Source organism: Procambarus clarkii, chromosome 91 (genome assembly GCF_040958095.1).
Source record: "Procambarus clarkii isolate CNS0578487 chromosome 91, FALCON_Pclarkii_2.0, whole genome shotgun sequence".
In the NCBI taxonomy this organism is placed as follows: domain Eukaryota; kingdom Metazoa; phylum Arthropoda; class Malacostraca; order Decapoda; family Cambaridae; genus Procambarus; species Procambarus clarkii.
This window is the reverse complement of record NC_091240.1, coordinates 750975-775000: the sequence shown is the minus strand read 5'-3', so window position 1 is coordinate 775000 and position 24026 is coordinate 750975. Positions and strand designations below refer to the sequence as shown.

The window sequence follows — 24026 nt, the reverse complement described above, 5'->3', positions numbered from 1 at the left end:
TTCAGTCTCGGGAGACTATGGAGTTGCGCCCTAGTTGTCAATCCTGGTGCAGCGTCTGGTGTGACTGATGAGGCCAATCCGAGAGTGGCAGTCCATCCCACACCGAGCACAAACGAAGTCCGATTCTGGTCTGTCTTCCTGGTTACCGGCTTTCCTTCTCTGTCTCTTTGCCTCCGATTCCTTGGCAAGTGACTCCTCGAACTTGGAGAGACCTCGTTGAACAGACTGCCTCCAGGCTGAACGGTCTGTAGCCAGTGTCTCCCATATAGCAAGATCGACGTCCATGGCTTTCAGGTCCCTTTTGCAAACGTCTTTGTACTGTAGCTGGGGCTTGCCTACTGGACGCTTTCCCTGCCTCAGCTCTCCATACAGGAGATCCTTGGGGATCCTGCCGTCGCCCATTCGCACAACGTGCCCGAGCCAGCGCATTCGTCTCTGTTTCAGCATTGTGTACATGCTGGTGATTCTTGCTCTCCCCAAGACGTTGTTGTTTGTCACCTTGTCCTGCCAGGTGATGTCCAAGATGTGTCGAAGGCAGCGCATGTGGTAGGCATTCAGCCGTCTTTCCTGACGGGCGCGGAGTGTCCAAGACTCACTGCCATAAAGGAGAGTGCTCAGGACACAGGATCTGTAAACCTGAATCTTAGTATACTCAGTTAGCCTATTGTTGGCCCACACTCTCTTTGTCAGTTTGGACATGGTAGTAGATGCCTTACCGATGCGTTTGTTTAGCTCCGTATCAAGAGAGAGGGAGTCAGAGATTGTGGAGCCCAGGTACACGAAGTCGTGAACAACTTCCAGTTTGGAATCAGAGATGCCGATGTCAGGTGGGGAGTCCACTCCTTGTCCCATGACTTGTGTTTTCTTCAGACTGATGGTGAGTCCGAAAGCCTGAGAGGCCTCGCTGAAGCGGGTTATGAGCCGTTGGAGGTCTTCAGCTGAGTGGGCAGTGACTGCTGCGTCGTCGGCAAAGAGGAAGTCGCGCAGACACCTCAGCCGAACCTTTGTCTTGGCTCTCAGCCTGGCGAGGTTAAAGAGCTTCCCATCCGACCTGGTCCGGAGGTAAATGCCTTCCGTGACAGATCCGAAGGCGTGCCGCAGCATAACTGCGAAGAAAATCCCGAATAGGGTTGGAGCCAGTACGCAGCCCTGCTTTACTCCACTTCGGATGTCAAAGGCGCCTGATGTTAGGCCATCAAAGACCACGGTGCCCCTCATGTTCTCATGGAAAGATCTGATGATGCTGAGGAGCCTGGGTGGGCATCCGATCTTGGGGAGGATCTTGAACAGGCCATCCCTGCTGACGAGGTCGAGGGCCTTCGTCAGGTCAATGAAGGCTACAAAGAGTGGCTGCTTCTGTTCCCTGCATTTCTCCTGCAGTTGTCTGAGGGAAAAGACCATGTCGATGGTGGACCTGCCAGCTCTGAATCCACATTGTGATTCTGGATAAACTCTCTCTGCAAGTACTTGGAGCCTCTTCAATGCGACTCGAGCAAACAGCTTTCCGACAATACTGAGGAGGGAGATTCCACGGTAGTTGTTGCAGTCGCCCCTGTCACCTTTATTCTTATACAGTGTGACGATGTTGGCATCCCTCATGTCCTGTGGCACCTCTCCTTCTTCCCAGCAGAGGCAGAGAATTTCGTGCAGCTCCATGAGCAGGCTACCTCTGCAGCACTTCAAGGTCTCAGCAGGAATGCCATCTTTGCCAGGAGCTTTACCAGAAGCAAGGGAGTCTAGGGCATCGCTGAGTTCTTCCAGGGTCGGTTCACTGTCGAGCTCCATTAACACAGGCAGACACTCAATGGCGCTCAGGGCATCTTCGGTGACCACATTGTCCCTGGCATATAGCTCAGAGTAGTGCTCGACCCAGCGCTTCAGCTGCAGTGTCTGGTCCTGAATCACCTCGCCAGTGGCAGATTTCAGAGGAGCGGTCTTCTTCTGGATTGGGCCGAGGGCCTGCTTGATGCCGTCATACATTCCCCTTACATTGCCTGTATCCGCTGCAGTCTGTATCTGGGAGCAGAGCTGGAGCCAATAGTTGTTGGCACATCGCCTGGCGCTCTGCTGCACTTTGCAGCGGACGGCCCGAAGGATCTGTAAGTTGCGCCGACTTGGGCAGGCTTTGTAGGCTGCCAAGGCGTTTCTCTTCTCTTCGATTACAGGTGTCATCTCTTCCGAGTGAGCCTCGAACCAGTCTGCCGACCTGCTGGTCTTCTTGCCAAAGGTGGAAATGGCAGCGTTGAACACAGCGTCTCTGAAGTGCTCCCATCTTTTACAGGCAGTGACCCCAGCTGGGCCAGGAAGAGCTTCCTCGAGCACGTGTGCAAAATCTTCCACCTTGTCCTGGTTGCGGGTCTTGGTGGTGTCGATGCGAGGTCTGCCCGCCTTTTTCGAGTGATGAATCTTCTTTGGTTGCATCTTGACCCTGCTACATACCAGGGAGTGGTCGGTGTCACAGACAGCACTCTGGTAGCTACGCGTAATCTTGACGCTGGGTAGACTTGCACGCCTGGTAAGAATCAGGTCAAGCTGGTGCCAGTGCTTGGATCTGGGGTGTCTCCAAGATACTCGGTGTTGAGGCTTTGTGCCGAAGAACGTGTTGGTGACACAAAGACCATGAAGGCAGCAGAGTTCTAGCAGACGTTGCCCGTTCTCATTCATCCTTCCTATGCCGAATTGACCCAGGCAAGTGGGCCAAATGTTGTGCTCGGCACCCACTCTGGCGTTGAAGTCGCCGAGGATGAACAGTGGCTCCTTTACAGGGATTCTCGCTATGACTCTGTTGAGGTCATCGTAGAATTTTTCCTTTGCCTCTGCTGGAGAAGTCAGGGTTGGTGCATATGCACTAATTACATTGACTGGTCCTGTTTGGGAGTACAGTTGCAGAGACAGAATTCGTTCGGTTTCCCCCATCGGTGGCATAATGTGTCCCAACAGTGCATTCCTGACGGCAAATCCCACACCATGTTCTTTGGTCTCATCTGGAGGTTTTCCTTGCCAGAAGAAAGAGAAGGTCCTCTCTCTCACAGATCCTGATCCTGGGAGCCTGGTCTCTTGGAGAGCAACAATATCCATCTGCAGCTTGCTCAGCTCCCTATCGATGATTGCTGTTTTTCGGGCGTCATTGATTTCTTGCAGGTCGTCAGAGAAACCTGGTGTCAGTGTCCTGACGTTCCATGTGCCCAGCTTTAGGGCAGTTGATATTTTCTTCTTTGGTTTGGTATTGCTTGGTGCAAAGTTGTCGGGCCGCTTGTCAGTTTTCACCCTAAACCCCACGCACCCAGTGAGGTTAACGGACCGTGGCGAGGCAACACCTTATTGGCTGGGGTTTGCCCAGCTTGAGGCGGGCGGTAGCTGCCCGGTGGGGCGCGATGACCCCTCCCACCGTCGGAAGCAACCCCTGGCGTCACACTCTTCGCCAATCGAGCAGAAGACTTAAAACCGGTAGACTGTCGCTTCCCGTGTTGGTTCGACGCTGTGAGGCGAAGCTGGAGTGTCCTGTCCAGGGCGCAAAGCCTGGGTAGGTAGATATGGAGGAGAAGCTGTTACCCATGCAGCAGGTCCCCCCTCTCCACGTTGCTGAAATTATCCAATAGAGAGGCAAATGCCAATACGCATGGTTCCAGCAACGTCGCAGGAGCTGCCAGAACGAGGTCGACGTCAACAACGAACTGCCTTAGGGGCTCCAACTCCGGATTTTTCCTCGAGGTTGACTCCTGAAGCCTTCCCAAAAACAAGGGTATGGCCGCAAGGCAGCGGAGGTTTAAAATCAGGGTTTTCCTTCCCCTAGATGGGCTGCCTTCCCAGGCTATCGAGTCCCATCTACCCGGAGCAGCTGGTTTTAAGGCGCCAGAGGCACGCCCTCGCCCCTATATATATATATATATATATATATATATATATATATATATATATATATGCTCATGATGCATTTTACCTCATCATCAGATGCTTGTCCCTCCCCAGGCTGACCTACTTTCTAAGATGTTCGCCATCTTTCAACAATATTAAATTAGAAGAGTACGACAGCTTGCTGAAATCAACACTAGAAAAAGCCCTCAATCTTTCCCTCAACGACTCACAGGGAAAACAGGCCTCCCTTCCTGTCAGACGCGGGGGCCTTGGCGTGCGCACAGCAACACAATTTGCTGTACCAGCGTTCCTGTCCTCTTTAGTGAGGTCTGACAACTTGGTGAAGGAAATCCTACCTGAGCACCTAGTTCAACAGGCAGGGGTGCATGATCCCAGCTTCACAGACTGCACAACCAAATGGGTCTCTCTCGCAGGACCAGCACCCCAACCACCGCCTTCTGAAGCCCATAAGCAATCCAGCTGGGATCGCCCCATTGCCGACCAAGAAGCTGCGACAACACCACATGACACTGCCCGACTTAGAGCTGTAGCAGCTCCCCATGCAGGTGATTTCTTATTAGCAACCCCAATGTCAGCAACTGGCACCCGTCTCACACCGCAGGCCCTCCGAATTGCCGTGGCTCTCCGCCTCGCTGCCCCAATCCACACCGAATACAGGTGTATTTGCGGCGAGGCAGAGGCCGACAGATATGGACGGCATGGCCTTCTTTGCCAAAGGACAGGAGGATGGCATGCAAGACACGGCGAGGTTAATGACATTATTAAGAGAAGCCTTACCACAGCCGGTTGTCCAGCAGAGAGAGAGCCCCGTTACCTAATGTCCCGCAACTCTGATGAGCCTGTCGGTCTCCCAGACGGAATTACGGTGAACCCCTGGAAGAATGGTAGACAGTTGGTCTGGGACTACACTTGCGTTTCAACTTTAGCCAATACCTATGTTGACTTCAGTGCTACACAAGCAGGAGGCGCTGCCAATCACCGGGAAGCGGCCAAGTCACGTAAATACAGAGACCTTGAGCACCACTACAATTTTGTCCCCATTGCCTCAGAGACACTTGGTGCCTGGGGTAAAAGTGCTGCTAGCTTTTTGAAGGAGTTGGGGTCTAAGCTAATCGAAACAACTAGAGACCCTAGAGCTGCCAGTTTTTTTTTCAGCGCCTTAGTGTGGCAATCCAGAGAGGAAATGCTCACTGCATCCATGGTTCCTGCCCGCCATCTGAGGAGCTGGAGGAGCTGTTCAATTTGTGACAAGCAGCCTTGTACCCTGCATGTAATCAATATTCTAACTTTTTTTTTCTGTAATGACTTTTTCAAATAAAGTTAAATAAATATACACACATACCAAAAGAATAGGGGCGGTAGGAGAAGAAAATATCAAAGTGTTCAGTGAGGATCCACAAGGTCTTCTCTGGGTACTCTTTATTTTCTTCTCCGAGGCTATGGGTCCCTACACGTGCACCAGAGGTGGTACCCCTTCTAGGTTAAAAAAAAAAGATATATATATATATATATATATATATTAGTGTATACTGGCAGCAGGTTTTCTTTTAAACATGTCTCATTGAATATGACCGCATATTCAGTATTTACTGTCTTCTGGTTTAGGGCTTCTATCCCTCTAACTATTTTCATAGCATCAGGGCAGGTGATGCTAGTACTTCTTATAGCAGCGTTTATTTCCGTGTTGCTATATCCGTTGTTCACCAATACCTGAGTTATTCTTTTAAACTCTCTACTCACGTTGCTCCATTCAGAGCAGTGGGTAAGCGCTCAACGAATATAAGCATTGAGAACACTGGCTTTGAATCTACGGATATAGCAACACGGAAATAAATAAACGCTGCTATAAGAAGACACTTGGACCGATGGTATAATCCTGAACCTAGAACAGAAACCACAATACCTCCAATAAAATTATATTACAAATCAACCATGCACAGTGAACATATAAAAGAGGAAAGAATAATGAAAGAAATAATCCGTAAAGGAGTAAAAAGTATTACTCCTAACCAAAACATAGACCTGATCATATTCTACAAAACCAAGAAGACTTCCGAACTCCTTATCAAAAACAGCCCGAAGTCGACGGAGAACCCTCTACAGCAGTCAAGCGTTGTATACATGTACACTTGCCCCCACGAAGGATGTAACATTCAATCTAAGTACATAGGTATGACGTCGACCAAGCTGACGAGGCGTTTGACATGTCATGTTCAATCCGGTGCCCCCAGGAATCATATGAGACAAGCCCATGACATCACCCTAACAAGAGAAATGTTGAACAAAAATACCTGTATCATAGACAAAACCCAAGATGCAAGAAGATTACAAATTCTTGAAGCAATTCACATAAGAATAAAACAACCTACCATGAACACCCAAATCACAGAACTATTTACTCTACCCACCATGAGAGTAAGGACAAGACCAGAACATAACGATGCCAACACAGAAGATACTGTTCAACATAACAGGCCAATTACACCTGATTAATCTTTATATAATAGGAGCTGCCTCGTATGGGCCAATGGGCCTTCTGCAGTTACCTTTATTCTTATGTGCTTCGTCCCCCATTTATCCCCCTTGTTTTTATTTTTATCAACTGACCCTTACGGGGATAAATCAACGAGTCCTGTAATATCATTTCACTTGAGAATGAACCATGGAGGTTCGAAACGTTGTGCAAATTGTATAAATAAGTGTAATACATTCTATAGTAATTCACTTTTTTCTTCACCTTCAAATAACGAAAATGAGTTTTTGCAGAACTCCTCTTTCAGCTAAGCCCTGATGCTAGGAAAATAGTTAGAGGGATAGAAACCCTAAACCAGAAGATAATAAATACTGAATATGCGGTCATATTCAATGAGACATATATATATATATATATATATATATATATATATATATATATATATATATATATATATATATATATAACTGAAAACTCACACCCCAGTTAGTTATATATATATATATATATATATATATATATATATATATATATATATATATATATATATATATATATATATATATATATATATATATATATATAACTGAAAACTCACACCCCAGAAGTGACTCGAACCCATACTCCCAGAAGCAACGCATCTGGTATGTACAAGACGCCTTAATCCACTTGACCATCACGACCGGACATAATGAGGTGATAGCCGAGGCTATTTGAACCACCCCACCGCCGGCACTCGGATAGTTATCTTGGGCATAGCATTTTACCAAATCACCTCATTCTTTGGGGCAACACGTGAGGAACACAAATGCGAACAAGCCTGAATGGTCCCCAGGACATATGCAACTGAAAACTCACACCCCAGAAGTGACTCGAACCCATACTCCCAGAAGCAACGCATCTGGTATGTACAAGACGCCTTAATCCACTTGACCATCACGACCGGACATAATGAGGTGATAGCCGAGGCTATTTGAACCACCCCACCGCCGGCACTCGGATAGTTATCTTGGGCATAGCATTTTACCAAATCACCTCATTCTTTGGGGCAACACGTGAGGAACACAAATGCGAACAAGCCTGAATGGTCCCCAGGACATATGCAACTGAAAACTCACACCCCAGAAGTGACTCGAACCCATACTCCCAGAAGCAACGCATCTGGTATGTACAAGACGCCTTAATCCACTTGACCATCACGACCGGACATAATGAGGTGATAGCCGAGGCTATTTGAACCACCCACCTATTTGAACCACCCACCTAGGTGATAGCCGAGGCTATTTGAACCATTTGAGTGCCGGCGGTGGGGTGGTTCAAATAGCCTCGGCTATCACCTCATTATGTCCGGTCGTGATGGTCAAGTGGATTAAGGCGTCTTGTACATACCAGATGCGTTGCTTCTGGGAGTATGGGTTCGAGTCACTTCTGGGGTGTGAGTTTTCAGTTGCATATGTCCTGGGGACCATTCAGGCTTGTTCGCATTTGTGTTCCTCACGTGTTGCCCCAAAGAATGAGGTGATTTGGTAAAATGCTATGCCCAAGATAACTATCCGAGTGCCGGCGGTGGGGTGGTTCAAATAGCCTCGGCTATCACCTCATTATGTCCGGTCGTGATGGTCAAGTGGATTAAGGCGTCTTGTACATACCAGATGCGTTGCTTCTGGGAGTATGGGTTCGAGTCACTTCTGGGGTGTGAGTTTTCAGTTGCATATGTCCTGGGGACCATTCAGGCTTGTTCGCATTTGTGTTCCTCACGTGTTGCCCCAAAGAATGAGGTGATTTGGTAAAATGCTATGCCCAAGATAACTATCCGAGTGCCGGCGGTGGGGTGGTTCAAATAGCCTCGGCTATCACCTCATTATGTCCGGTCGTGATGGTCAAGTGGATTAAGGCGTCTTGTACATACCAGATGCGTTGCTTCTGGGAGTATGGGTTCGAGTCACTTCTGGGGTGTGAGTTTTCAGTTGCATATGTCCTGGGGACCATTCAGGCTTGTTCGCATATATATATATATATATATATATATATATATATATAACTAACTGGGGTGTGAGTTTTCAGTTATATATATATATATATATATATATATATATATATATATATATATATATATATATATATATATATATATATATATATATATATATATGCCTGGGGACTATTCAGGCTTGTTCGCATTTGCGTTCCTCATGTGTGCCCCAAAGAATGTGATTTGATAAAATACTATGCCCAAGATTACCGGCGGGATGATAAGGAATTAGCCTCGCTACCTTCATCTTTTGTCCGGTCGTGATGGTCGAGTGGTTAAGGTATCCTGTACACCAGTTGCATTGTGCTCCTGGCAGTATGGGTTCGAGTCACTTCTGGGGTATGAGCTTTCAGTTGCATATATGCCTGGGGACCATTCAGGCTTGTTCGCATATATATTTGAATATATATAGTTTACCTACATTTCAGTTTAAAAGTTCAATTAATTTCAAAACTTTTTAATAAGCATATTTATGTTATAAGGTAAGATATCACTCTTTAAATTATATTTTACTTTATATATTTTTACAATAATTCAAAGTTATTATGCAAAATTTATTATTAAGCTTTTATTATCTTCATTTTTCTTTTAACATTTAAAAATGTGAGTATACATTTGCAAATTTAATTTTTGAAAACATTTAGAATATTTATTTCTAATATCTACAATAATTATAAATCTAAGTTATTATGCTATTCTATTGCACTACAAATAAAAGAATGTAAAATTAAGTGGTTCTTTTGCAGTTTTATTTGTTTACTTAAAAACTGCAAAATGCTTCATTTTGCTTTGTCATCCTATTACAGGGCGAATAAGTATGACACCATGAGATCAATGACATTAAGAGGAGCCTTACCACAGCTAGGTGTCTAGCAGAGAGAGAGAGCCCCTTTATCCAAAGCCCCGCAACTCTGACAAGTCTGTTGGTCTGCCAGGTGGAATAACAGTGAACCCCCCCCCCCTGGAAGAACTGTCTTCAGTTGGTGTGGGACTACATATGCATTTCAACCTTGGCTAACACCTACAGTGTTATACATCTGGGTGGTGCTGCCACTCACCGGGAAGATGCCAAGTCTAATAAATACAGAGATCTGGATCACCATTATAATTTTGACCCCATTGCCTCAGAAACACTTGGTTCCTGGAGCACCAAGTATGAATAATGTATGTACCCATTTTGTGTAATTAAAGTTTTAAATAAAATACAATAATTACAATATATACGAGGGTGATGGAAGACTGTAAGCGCGCGTGGGAGCCCCACAAGGCTTCCCCGGGTGCTATATATCCTCTTCTTCAAGGCCGAGGGTCCTTATAAACACAACTTGAGGTGGTATCCCTATATATATATATATATATATATATATATATATATATATATATATATATATATATATATATATATATATATATATATATATATATATATATATCAAACTCCAATACAATACTGACTAGCTTTAGACGAATTCAATAATATGGAAACTGTTGAAAATTTATTTACGAAATTTAGACGCACTCGCGTTCATCAAGATATTTTAAAGTGTTAAAGGCAAGCTTTATTACGAAGATGTAATAAAAAAAGGGCTTTTCCATTCCAAGAAAAATAAAAGTGGGCCGTGTTAACTTAGATGTATTAAGGGATTAAGAAACTATCTTTACTTCGTCCATAGGCACATCAGGTTACCAAACTTAAGAATGGTCCAGGGCGGACTGAAAGCTCGTCTGTTCCTTAATTTTCAGGTGTACGAGTTTTCAGGTGTACGAGTTTTCAGGTGTACGAATGTCTAGTTATCATCCTCGTTATAGTGACTTACTGTTTGCAAACCAGAGAACTACTCAAAACAAGCAACAAAATGGCAAAAAAGGAAGTTTTAAGAATATATAATACCAACAGCAAGGACATGAAAAGCTTGACCTCTGTCTTGTACACCACACAAAGGTCTATCAAGGTCTATCCATCAGCCCATCCTCTTGGGTTGGCACAACGGACAAAAAAGGGTGTATTAAAGGTGTATAAGGGTGCCTGGGTAACAGCTTCTCCCCCGAATCAACCTACCCTGGCTTTGCGCCCTGGTGAGGCCACTCCAGACCGACAACCTGAGCGCAACTCCATAGTCTCCTGAGACTGATGGATACCTACTACTACTACCCCAGCCACCCACTTAACCTAACACTGTCATGCAAACAAAATGTGGTTGTTTGCGAGCCGTTATGATTCACAGAGTAAAGCATACTGTATTTGTCTTTCCATCCCCGGTTTGCTGTTCCATTTTGAATTCTGGCGACCAGCCCATGTTCACCCCGTACCTCAGATCATTCCCCCTGCAACTTTGGGTAAGGCTACCCGTAAGCATCTGGCTTCCAACATCGGACAGGCAGACATTCTGTCGGATAGTACAGAGGTTTGTTAATTTGTCTGTCGTAAGTTGGAAGGTCGTCGCTTGAGGCTACTTCCCTTATAATTGCAGAGAGAGAGAAGGGGAAGTGAGAGAAATGGGGAAAGGGGGAGGTGAGGGGGTGATAGATGGAGAGGGGGGTCTTGAGAAGGGGTTGATGGGGGGAATGAGAAGGAGACGATCCTCCTCCTCCTCCTCCCGTTGACATCAAGGTTTCAACATGTTATCTTGAGTTGATTTCGGGGCTTTTAGTGTCCCCGTGGCTCGGTCCTCTACCAAACCTCCACCCCCAGGAAGCAGCCCGTGTCAGCTGACTAACTCCCAGGTACCTATTTACTGCTAGGTAACACTGGCATAGGGTGAACTAAACTCTGCCCATCGTTTCTCACCGGCGCCCGGGATCGAACTAGGAACCACAGGATCACGTGTACAGCGTGCTGTCCGCTCGGCCGGCCGACCCCTTGGGTGCCCCCAGGACGCTGCTGCTCTCCAATATATTCCTAAATACAAAAAGTACCTTCACTAATCCTACCTCATCACTAAGAGACCCAACGAGAGACAGCCCGATAGCCCATATATCGCCCGTCACTGCTTCGGCTCCAACAGAATGGAAACCCTTGGCGTGCAAACCTGCAACGCGGCATCATCCACGGGCGTCCAGCGACAGAGAGACTCTGGCACGCCCGCTGAGGACTAAGTCAGCAGTCACAGCGTCCTGTGAGATGCGACGAAGGCTGATTAACGGCTTTCTGTGTCGAGCTGTGTCTGGTGACAGCTCAGAAACTTGCCGTCAGTCCATTCTCCTCTTTCCTACCTGACTACTGGCCTCTGGTCACAGCACTGGAGTCAGTACGGGTTAGGACGAGAGTGCTCGCGCTCCAAGCAACAGCCTGGTGGACCAAACTCTCACAAGTCAAGCCTGGCCTCGGGCCGGGCTTGGGGAGTAGAAGAACTCCCAGAACCCCATCAACCAGGTATATGTGGGCCTGCGGGCCGCTCCAAGCAACAGCCTGGTGGACCAAACTCTCACAAGTCAAGCCTGGCCTCGGGCCGGGCTTGGGCAGTAGAAGAACTCCCAGAACCCCATCAACTAGGTATCAACCAGGCAGGAACCCGAGGCAAGCTGCACCTATAGTTAGACATGCAGACAGAAGTTAGAGAAAGTAGTGGACCAAATTTGAAGGCATTAGGAAAAGGTAAAAGACACAAAAATGCTACAAACATATTTGTATATTAAACAGGTTTGTGCTATGCCGGGTATGGCTGTGTAGCAGTGACTGGGGGTCCGTAGTTCAAGGTCGACTCTCTCCTGCGTGTGTGAGTGTGTGTGTACTCACCTATTTGTGCTTGCGGGGGTTGAGCTCTGGCTCTTTGGTCCCGCCTCTCAACTGTCAATCAACTGGTGTACAGGTTCCTGAGCCTATTGGGCTCTATCATATCTACACTTAAAATTGTTTATGAAGTCAGCCTCTAGCACATCACTGCCTAATGCGCGCGCGCGCGCGTGTGTGTGTGTGTGTGTGTGAGCGTACTTACCTAGATGTGCTTGCAGGATCGAGCTCGGGTCTTAGCACCGTCTTCCTAACATTCTTGGATTAATGCAATGACTCATGTCTCACGTTTTTATGTGTACAGTTAAAACTTTGAATGGAATCAGCTTCAACGACTTTAACGTGTGTGTGTCTGCGTGCGTGTGGCTGGTGGGCTGGTGAGGGAGGGAGGGTGGTAGGGGTGATGGGGGGGTGAGGGAAGGGGGAGAATGGGGGGTGTGACTCAAGGTTATCCGTCTTGAATTCATATTTCTCAACGTTCTAATAATTGTTCATAGACAAATATTTCAGCTTCTAAATGGCGGTTCCTTCCTCAAGTGGGTGGAATGTAATTATGTGTTAGCTGGTTGTTGATTGCTGGTCTGGACTTCTTGATGTGTAGCGCCTCGCTGATGTCGAGTCTCCTGCTGTCTGTATACCTGTCGATTATTTCAGTGTTGTTTCTCAAGATGTCTCTGGTGATTATCTGGTTGTGTGATGATTATATGCTCCTTGATGGAACCCTCTTGTTTGTGTAGTGTTAATCGCCTGGAGAGAGAGAGTCGTTGTTGTCTTGCCTATATACTGAGATCTATCAGGCTGACAGTCCCCAAGTGGGCATGCGAAGGCATAGACGACGTTAGTCTCTCTTAAGGCGCTTTTCTTGGTGCCTGCCTGGAGAGTTTTTCATAAGCAAGTTAAGCATAAGCAGTAAATTGTCTTTGAAAATGTAAGGTGTACCTTGCGAAACGCACCCATAGGCGTCAGACCATAGAAAAGTGTAAAAATGAATTTTGGAGAGTTAATTTTTCAACTTCCCTTGACAGTAAAGAAAAGCGAAAGAAAAACTGAGGAGATTCGTGTTAGAATTATTAATCTTACCCTTTCGGTCATATTCAACAACATTATATATATATATATATATATATATATATATATATATATATATATATATATATATATATATATATATATATATATATATATATATATAAACGAAACATTTTCGTTTCGTGTTCTGTCTTGTGTTGATGAAATTAACACCCTATTAATGCCACCTCACCCCTTCCACCTCACTCAAATGTAGATATAAAATCGGAGATGCGTAAGTTCTATTCATCAGTTGTGTATTTGTAAACTAAAGTCTTTGAAAATGTAATAAGTTTTACGAAACGCGCTCGTGTCGCGTCAGACTAGAAATAAAAAATGAATTTTGGAGAATTGATTTTTGATTTACCTCCAACAGTGAAAAGAAATGTACGAAAGATTGAGAAAATTCGTGTTAGAATTATTAATCTTACTTTTTCGGTCATATTTAATAATATAAATATATATATATATATATATATATATATATATATATATATATATATACATATATATATATATATATATATATATATATATATATATATATATATATATATGCGGAAAATCCACAAAGAAATATGAAATGAGGTGAACGTTTCGGCTTTGTTAAAGCCTTTGTCAACACCAGACTAAGGAGAAGGGAGAAGGGGGGAAGATATATAGGCCGACACCTGACCAACCCATCCCAAGGGTTGGTCAGGTGTAATTAACCAAAAACAGGTATAGCTTAGCTTAGAATGGTCAAAGAGGATTAAGCGGTCAGAGAATAAGGATAAAAGATTAAAGAAAAGCCTCATGAACACACAATATATGAATATACAATTAAAATGAGACATTGTAAGCCTCTCTATCAGAGTTGTTTCTTAAACTGTTGTGCAATATTATAACTTAAAAATGGATCAAGTTTGTACATTCCAGTACTAACATTAAGAAGATTTGGACACTGACTGATTAGAGCAGACTCAATCAAATTACGTTCCACGAAATCCCCACAATTGGTAATGCTTTTTGCCCCATTCCAGTTAATATTGTGATCGCATAAACTCGTATGTAGATACAATGCATTAGACGTTTGGGCAGTTCTAATACTATAAGCGTGTTGTGACAACCGCAATTGTAAGGACTTTCCTGTTTGTCCAAGGTACACAGAATCACAATCATTGCAGGGAATCGAATACACACAACCTGCTGTATCAGGGGAGTTTTTTATTAAATTGGATTTGATCGTACTATTAGTGAACACCAAATTTATATTAAGTTTCTTAAAAATCAGAGACAATTTTTCAAGTCCACTCGCATAAGGTACCACCAATGAGTTAATAATTTTTGGTTTCGCCTTAGGGACGTGATTATAAAGAATATATTTCTTTGACATATATTGACCATATTTCTTTGTGGATTTTCCGCATAAAATGATCAGTGTTTTGTGATCGTCAATTGCATATATATATATATATATATATATATATATATATATATATATATATATATATATATATATATATATATATATATATATATATATATATATATATATATATAAATCTTTTCCACCTTCAGAGTTTTTTGTAAGTTCCTTTTTTCCCGTTACTGAAGGCCAGATTTTCTCTGTTTTCACATTTTCTCTCCTTCCTGTCTTCTGTTATTTTATGTATATACTGGTCTTCTGCTGACCATTCTTATGTCAAGCTTACAGACAAGCTCTGTCTACAATGTATATATTTATTTATTGCTGAGTGCCACCACTACTACCACGACCACATCACCACCACGACCACTACTACCACTACCACCACGACCACTACCACCATCACCACCACGACCACTACTACCATCACCACCACGACCACTACCACCATCACCACCACGACCACTACTACCATCACCACCACGACCACTACCACCATCACCACCACGACCACTACCACCATCACCACCACGACCACTACCACTACCACCATCACCACCACCACCACTACCACCACCGCTATCCTCGGTGCCGAGGCTAGGAAGGTTAAAGTACTAGAATAGGCTATGAGATTGAAATCTCACAACGCTTGAGAAGAAAGAGCGGGAACTTGATCACAACATACAAGATACAAAGGGGGTAAAAATTGAGAAAATGACAGTTTCTTTATATTGAGAAAACGCAGGACTTGAGGACACAGATGGAAGCTGGGAAGACAACCGAAGAAATATAAGGAAAATACTCGTACTATGTACGGTTGGTCAACAAGTAGAATGTGCAGAAAGAAGAAGTTTCAGAAGCCACCTCTGCCCACATATTTAAGACCAGACTCGATGAAGAACTAGATGATAGACCACCCCCTACACAGACGCTTGAGAATGGTCCAGGACGGACCGAAACGTCGTCGTCCCTTCACTTTCTAGTGTGTGGTCTGGTCAACATATTTCAGCCACGTTATTGTGACTCCTCGTCTGCTACTAGAACTAGACCTCACATCCCCATAGTGACTGACAGATAAGTACCCGAACCATTACCACCCGAACTAACTATCCTCCACAATCATAACCACCTATCCTCATGCACACACACCTGCCTGTCCGCTCACCACCACCAATCCACAAGCCAGGTGAGTATGCCCGCCCCATTTCACCCCCAACCCCCCACCCGTCACCACCCATGCTGACCAGCTCCCCTACCCTCCCCCACCATCACCTCCTCCCAGCGTGCTGTCGCTAAGTGAGAGAGAGGCGGCGGCGGCGGCGGCAGGCTGTCTGTTGGTCGTGATTCTTGGCGTAATAGCTGTGACCCCACATCCAGCCCCACACACATGGCACCCCGGCTTGATGTGGCTGGTGGGCCCTTGAAGGTGCATATAGTCCCTCGTGCTTGTCAGCCACTCAGCGAGGATAATGTGAACGTGATAAAACTCCATGGAGAAGAAAACACGAGGACACAGAGAATGGTCCACCACGTGAGACACAGAGCACCCTCCACAACACCCGGTACACTTACCTCTGTCAACACAGCCGCCGCCCACCTACCCAGTGAGTGATTTTATATATATATATATTTTTTTTTTCTCCCTCTGGAAACGTGTTGTAATTGTATTGTTATACATTTATTGCCGGGGCGAGAGTGTTACAGTGGGCTGGTGCCTGGACCCGCACTCGCTCGGGGAGGAGGCGTGAGGCATGTCGCTCAACACTATGCCGGCCAACTGTGTACAATACTCTGGGTGTGTTTCATCGGACGAGTGTTTCAACCCGTGTGTGACTCTGACGGAAAAAATGTAACTTGTCGTTTAACTTGGTCGTGAAAACAATGAAGACAAAATAACAACGACAGAACTGCAGACCTCCTGTTGCTCAGTCCGCCGGTAACAAAAGGTCTTGTCTTCCCTTGGAGGTAAAACTAAACAATAATAATAAAAAAGGTTTCATCTTGCTTTGTCTGGTAGTAAGAGAAGGGGTTTTATTGGTTTATCCGGAAGTTAACTTGATAAATTTTGAATCTGGAGGAGACCTGGAGCATGTCTGGAGCATGCCTGGAGCAGACCTGGAGCATTACACTCAGAGATCACACTAACGTGATGCATCAAATGAATAAATCCACAAGGGCCGTGACCAGGATTCGAACCTGCGTCCGGGAGCATCCCAGACACTGCCTTAATCGACTGAGCTACAACAGGGTTTCAACTCTTTTAACCCTGTCGTAGAACTTCGGTTTCAACTCTTTTAACCCTGTCGTAGCTCAGTCGATTAAGGCAGTGTCTGGGATGCTCCCGGAAGCAGGTTCGAATCCTCGTCACGGCCCTTGTGGATTTGTTCACCTGGAGCATGTCTGGAGACGGTTTCGGGAGTTCTTCTACTTCCCGAGCTTGCTTGATAACTTGGTCCAACAGGCTGTTGCTTGGAGCGGCCTGCAGGCCCACATATCCTTTACAGCCTGGTTGGTCCGGCACTTGCAATTACTTATCTAAGTGCCTCTTGAATACATCCACCTTTGTTCCAGCAATATTTCTAATACTTGCTGGGAGGGTGAGAACAGCTGTGGACCTTTGGAGGGTGTTCAGTGTTCTCTGATTGTGCCTATGGCACCTCAACTCTTCACTGGTTCTATTCTACATTTCCTTTCGTACCTTTCGCCTTTTCGTTTCAGTATGTTGTTATTCTACTGTGCAAATTTGGGGCCTGACCCTCCAGTATCTTCCATGTATATATTATTTGATACCTTTCTCGTCTCCTGTCCAAAGATTACATTTTGAGGGCTTTGAGACGGTCCCAATAATTTTAGATGTTTTATCGTTTCTGTGCGTGCCCAATATGTTCTCTGTATTCCCTCTAATTCAGAGATCTCTCCCGCTCTGAAAGTGAAAATAAGTACCGAATAATACTCAAGACGGGACATCACCAGTGATTTAAATATTATTAACATTGTTGTGGGATCCCTGGATTTGAACGGTCTCATAATCCATCCTATCATTTTCCTGGCCGCCGCCATATTTGCTCGGTTATGTTCACTAAGGAACAAATCCACAAGGGCCGTGATGAGGGTTCGAACTTACGCCCGGGAGGATCCCAGACTATACAACATCTGCATTTTGCTTTTCGTCTAAGGCTTCTGTGAATTTGTTATAGTGACAGAGTAACTGTGACAGACAGGATCTTCCCGCTCTAAATCCATGTTGTCCTGGGTTGTGAAGTTCATTATTTTCCATAAAACTGGAAATTTGATTCTTAATCACTCTTTCAAAAACTTTTATTGTGTGTGATGTTAGCGCAATTGAGCTATAGTTTTTTGCCAAAGCTTTACTACCCCCTTGTGCAGAAGAGCTATATCTGGAGATTTAAGTGCAGCTGGTATCTCCCCTGTATCCAGGCTCTGTCTCCATATTACGCTGAGCGCTCGCGCTACTGGTACTTTACATTACAATGAATATTGAATTCCACGAGTCGGGCCCAGGAGCTGAGCGCATGTTGTCAATTTCTCTTTTAAAGTTTTCCGAGTTCGTGTTAATATTAGTTATATTATCTGCAGCTTAGATCCAGGAGATCCAGAAGCTGTCTGGATCCTCAACTTTCATGTTATTATTGGTATGCTAAACATAGCTTCATACCTGACCTTTCAGGCCAATAATTACTGTTTGAGGATCAGAATGAGCACAGTGATGGATTGTATTCTGCAGACCTCGGAGCGCCTCGGGCCTGCAGTTAGGTCGTTTAAATAACGCAGAGAACCGCGGGAGTGGAATTCAACGAGCCAGAGGTTTGGGAAGAATGAGCCTGTGTAATATGGTTGGCTCAGCGCACCAGCGGTTAGCGTTACCATAGGGCACCACTTTGCTGTCAGGCGGACGTTACCTAAGGGCGGATGACGTTGGCAGGAAACGCACTGAACATTCATTCGTTGGCAGAGGTCCCGGGACCCCGAATAAGCCCGCGAGGCACGAGGGACATCAGCATGTTGCCATGGGAGCACTTTTTGACACCAGGAAGGTGTTAATGTGGATTGGGAAGGCTGTTAACCAGACCACACACTAGAAGGGGATGGGACGACGACGTTTCGGTCCGTCCTGGACCATTCTCAAGTCGATTGAGATTGACAGTCGACTTGAGAATGGTCCAGGACGGACCGAAACGTCGTCGTCCCTTCACCTTCTAATGTGTGGTTTGGTCAACATACTTTAGCCACGTTATTGTGACTCGTCGTTGCACTTGGGGAGGCTTTGACACCAGGAAGGAAGGAAGGAAGAAAGCGCTGGGAGGAGTGGGTGGGGGAGAGAGAGAGAGAGAGAGAGAGAGAGAGAGAGAGAGAGAGAGAGAGAGAGAGAGAGAGAGAGAGAGAGAGAGAGAGAGAGAGAGAGAGAGAGAGAGAGAGAGAGAGAGAGAGAGAGAGAGAGAGAGAGAGAGAGAGAGAGAGAGAGAGGAGGGAGGCAGGCTCCTAAAGAGCTGATATTAGCTGACAAAATTCGTTTAGGAATATCAGTCCTACTCCTATTGAAAACTGATTTTAGTTGATCAAAGTCCGAGAGCGCGTCAGGTCAGTCTACACAAGATCAGTGCTGATAAAAGCAAAGCAATATACTTGTTGTTCAAGACACCTTTGTTATGCGCGACTCGTCATGGTGGGGATCTTTATATACCGGCCGTCACCTCCGACATTGTCTTAAACCTGAGCAGTCTTAATACTCGGCCCATGTGTTGTGTTGTGTGTGTTGTGTGTGTGTACTCACCTAGTTGTACTCACCTAGTTGTGTTTGCGGGGGTTGAGCTCTGGCTCTTTGGTCCCGCCTCTCAACCGTCAATCAACAGGTGTACAGATTCCTGAGCCTATCGGGCTCTGTCATATCTACACTTGAAACTGTGTATGGAGTCAGCCTCCACCACATCACTTCCTAATGCATTCCATTTGTCAACCACTCTGACACTAAAAAAGTTCTTTCTAATATCTCTGTGGCTCATTTGGGCACTCAGTTTCCACCTGTGTCCCCTAGAGAGAGAGGGCATTTGGGCACACAGTTTCCACCTGTGTCCCCACAACATGTGTTGTGTTGTGTGTGTTGTGTGTGTGTGTATGTGTGTGTGTGTGTGTGTGTGTGTGTGTGTGTGTGTGTGTGTGTGTGTGTGTGTGTGTGTGTGTGTGTTTTGTGCTTGCGGGGGTTGAGCTCTGGCTCTTTGGTCCCGCTTCTCAACTGTCAATCAACTGGTGTACAGATTCCTGAGCCTATTGGGCTCTATCATATCAACACTTGAAACTGTGTATGGAGTCAGCCTCCACCACATCACTTCCTAATGCATTCCATTTGTTAACTACTCTGACACTGAAAAAATTCAGTGTGTGTGAAAAAATGTGTGTGTGTGTGTGTGTGTGTGTGTGTGTGTGTGTGTGTGTGAACGAGCATCTGGATATGTGTAAATAACTCTTGGCTCAGATATGAACATCATGGAGATAAGTGTGATCCTCAATTTACCACATAGAGCACACATGCTGAACCAAGAGAGGCAAGACAACCAAGAAGACTCACAGCACTAAGATGCTTTCCAGCACTCGCCACCACGACTGTTATCAAGCCTTAAGTGAAGCACAGGCTTCACATAAGACTTGACAAGATTGCAGTCTTTCTTGTACCTAACATTCAGTACATGCACCGATGTGGTCTCTATACACGCCCCCCCCCCCACACACACACACACACACCATTCCTTATACTTTCTAATATTACTAGATTAGGTCGAGAGACGAGGAAGACGACTCGTCTAAAAGAGAGAGAGAGAGAGAGAGAGAGAGAGAGAGAGAGAGAGAGAGAGAGAGAGAGAGAGAGAGAGAGAGAGAGAGAGAGAGAGAGAGAGAGGGAGAGAGAGGGAGAGAGAGAGAGAGGGAGAGAGAGAGGGAGAGAGAGAGAGAGAGAGGGAGAGAGAGAGAGAGAGAGAGAGAGAGAGAGAGAGAGAGAGAGAGAGAGAGAGAGAGAGAGAGAGAGAGAGAGAGAGAGAGAGAGAGGTGTTGCCCTTCCTTATTGCCAGGTGCAAGGACAGTTGACCAGACCACACACTAGAAGGTGAAGGGACGACGACGTTTCGGTCCGTCCTGGACCATTCTCAAGTCGTGCAAGGACAGTGTCTCCCCCTGGTCCCAGACCTGGTCCCAGACCCGGAGGAGACTCATGGCAACCACAGAACGAGAGGTGCCAGCACAGCACCTCTCAATTACAATTGAGAGGCGGGACCAAAGAGCCAGAGCTCAACCCCCGCAAGCACAACTAGGTGAGAGGCACTCAGCCAATGTTGACGCCAGTCCTTGTCAGTATCACTCCATCACAAATCATTCATTCATATACTAACTCGCGTTTGGAACGTATCTCAACGCGTAGATTTACACTTGAGTTGAAGTTATCGGAACACACGAAGGCTCAGGCACACAGCTGGCTCCAGCTTCATGGGCCTGACAGCTGAGTGGACAGCGCTTTTGATTCGTAGTCCTAAGGGACAGGCAAGGGGGTAGGGGTGGAGCGGGGGGAATACGAGGTAGGGAGAGAGTGAGGTAAGATGTGGGGGAGGAAGCTGATTTACTTATAAAAGTGTATAAAGATTATATAAGAATTACTTACGACTACAGTTTAAAATATCTGTTTATGACCGTAGAGTTTAATAAGACTGTAGAGACTAGTTTTTTATTTTTTTCTGTTAGATTTCTTAAACAAACTTCTGTGATTATGTTATGTCTGAAATAATTTTGGTCTTAAACGGGTGTGACAGAGTAAGGCATAACATATCTGAAAAAAATGGGGCTGAGACTGGTGGACACAGAGGTCATTTTTACCTCGAATTTCCCCCATAACAAAATATTTAAGTCCAAATGAGTTATTTTCCCACAAAAAAAAAATGACTCACACGCTGCCATCCCTACTACTAATGGCACGAATGGATCAAGTGGTGGTGGATGTGTTGGTGGATGTGTTGGTGGATGTGTTGGTGGTGGTGGTGGTGGTGGATGTGTTGGTCGGTGGTGGTGGTGGTGGATGTGTTGGTCGTGGTCGGTGGTGGTGGATGTGTTGGTCGTGGTGGTGGTGGTGGATGTGTTGGTCGTGGTGGTGGTGGTGGATGTGGTGGTGGTGGTAGTGGCATTCAGCAATAAACAAACATAGACATGGTAGACAAAGCGTGTCTGTAATCTGTAAGTAGAGAGGGGGACAGGGAGAGAGATAATGCAAGGAACTGAGAGAGAGAGCGAGAAGAGGAGGAGAACAAGAGAGAGAGAGAGAGAAGCACAGTATAACACAACACACTCGTGAAACACAAGACTCCGGAAACGTCTCCTCTTAATCTTAGTAAATGTTTATTGTTCCTCCTGTGGTGGAGACCCCCCTCCCCCCCCCCCAGGGTCACCCCCCCCCAGCTGGGGGGTGTGGGGAGGGGGGCTGGGGGAGGTGCTATGTGTGAATGAGTAGGGGTGTATGAGAGTGGGTACAGAGGAGTTTGGGTGTTTGTGACGGGGGGGGGGGGGGGGTATTGGGTGTATTCACCTAGTTTGCGGGGGTTAACTGAGCTCTGGCTCTTTCGCCCCGCCTCTCAACTATTAATCAACTTTTTTTTTTCTTCTTTTGTGTGTGTGTGTGTGTGTGTGTGTGTGTGTGTGTGTGTGTGTGTGTGTGTGTGTGTGTGTGTGTGTGTGTGTGTGTGTGTCTGTGTGTCTGTGTGTGTATTTACTATTTGTGTCTGTAGAATCGAGCTATTAGCTCTTGGATCCCACCTTTCTAATCAATTTATTTTTCCTCTATTATGTCTACTACATATACTTTACGTGTGTTTTCATCATGTTTTCGTCTCTGTTAATCTAGACACTTGACCACACACCACCCAACCATTTAGACACATCGATACAGCGATGGTTTCGCTTCTTGCAGATCGGCGTTTGATCCCCGATGGTCCCCAAGTGGTCAGCCTCGACCATTCCTTTCCTCCATTTAATCCCAATTTCTTACCTTCGTATTTCTTACAAGTGCTCTATCGTCGTACTGCCTTAGCGCTTTCAACCTAATACTTTACATTGGTCATTAACCGATGTCTTCCTTCTGATATGGCGATGATGTTATAGTTGTTCTTTTTACCCTGTCGTAGCTCAGTCGATTAAGGCAGTGTCTGGGACGCTCCCGGACGCAGGTTCGAATCCTCGTCACGGCCCTTGTGGATTTGTTGTTTTGATATAATCGCTGTAACACTTTCATGCTGTTTCACTGACGGCATCTGGCACTCCAGTGCTCCTCGTCTCATGACCGTTGCATACGGCACAACGTGCAGCTTTTCCAATCCGTTTTGTTCACCTTTCTTGCACTGAGGCAAGAAAGGTGAACAAAAAAATCCTGGGTGAACAAGAAATCTTACAAATTGATTTTTGTTTATTTTTTACTTTTCTGTGAGGATGGGTATGGATATTCTTGGAGCTTTTCAACATTCTTGGTGGCATAGCTCATAATTTCCTGTAATGATTTCCCTTTAACTCTCACAATAGACTTGGCCAGGAAATTATCTAACTTTATCTTGTTCTGCTATATGCTATTTCCACACCTCTTTTCTTATAATGACTCTCACCATCCGCAGGTTTTCCAAGACCAGGAAAAAGTGGTTGCTTGCTCTTAGCACTCTCATAAGTATCTTTTCAATGTCACTTCTGATCTGAGCAAATGCTAAATCAAGTTATGCTGTTGCATTTCTTCCTCTCATTCTCCTGTCCTCCCTGGCATGCTGTACAAGTAACAGACACAAACTTGTAAACACAAGCTTGCATCTTGCCAAGTTATGTATCAGAAGGTCTCTTGTCTCTAGGGATGTTCCGATTTGTACTGCCACAATCTTGTCTGCTGCTGCTGCTGCTGCTGCTGCTTCTGCTGCTGCTGCTGCTGCTTCTGCTGCTGCTGCTGCTGCTGCTTCTGCTGCTGCTGCTTCTGCTGCTGCTGCTCTCACAGATCGTTCCCGTCTCTGCCTCGTTTTTGTCTCAATATGAATTTGGTTGAATGGATGCATCAGTTATATGGGGCATTCCATCAATTGTCTGGTTGAGAGCTCAGTTGATTTAACCACCTTCAAGTATCCTTGATGGTTGGTCGCTCTTGTGTCATGCCAGCAGATATAGTTCCATTGTGTCCTGTACGGCTGGTCAGGCTAATAGAAATTAATATTTTACATTAAATCTGCCTTCTCAGGCAGACAAGACCCTTCACGGTCTTGCTTGATTGATAGTTGCTCCCGCTTTCTTGAGGCCTTTTAATTATCTCGCTTAGGTCAAAGGTCCTCGGAGCTACTGCAGCATTTACAGCTACATCAATCATTTTCCTTTACACATGGACATTGATTTCATCTACCGCTATCCAAGTTCGATATTAGTC

General features: G+C 45.5%; 2 protein-coding genes across 2 annotated transcripts in view; one reads left to right on the top strand and one right to left on the bottom strand.

Moving 5' to 3' along the window:
• LOC123773881 (uncharacterized) overlaps positions 1-24026 on the bottom strand; it is a 288461-nt gene that overhangs the window by 167604 nt on the left and 96831 nt on the right. The window lies entirely within an intron of this gene.
• LOC123773880 (doublesex- and mab-3-related transcription factor 2) overlaps positions 16053-24026 on the top strand; it is a 67563-nt gene continuing 59589 nt past the window's right edge. The window contains exon 1 of the mRNA XM_069318602.1: positions 16053-16191. The gene's annotated coding sequence lies outside the window, so the exon portion shown is untranslated. The remainder of the gene's footprint in view (positions 16192-24026) is intronic.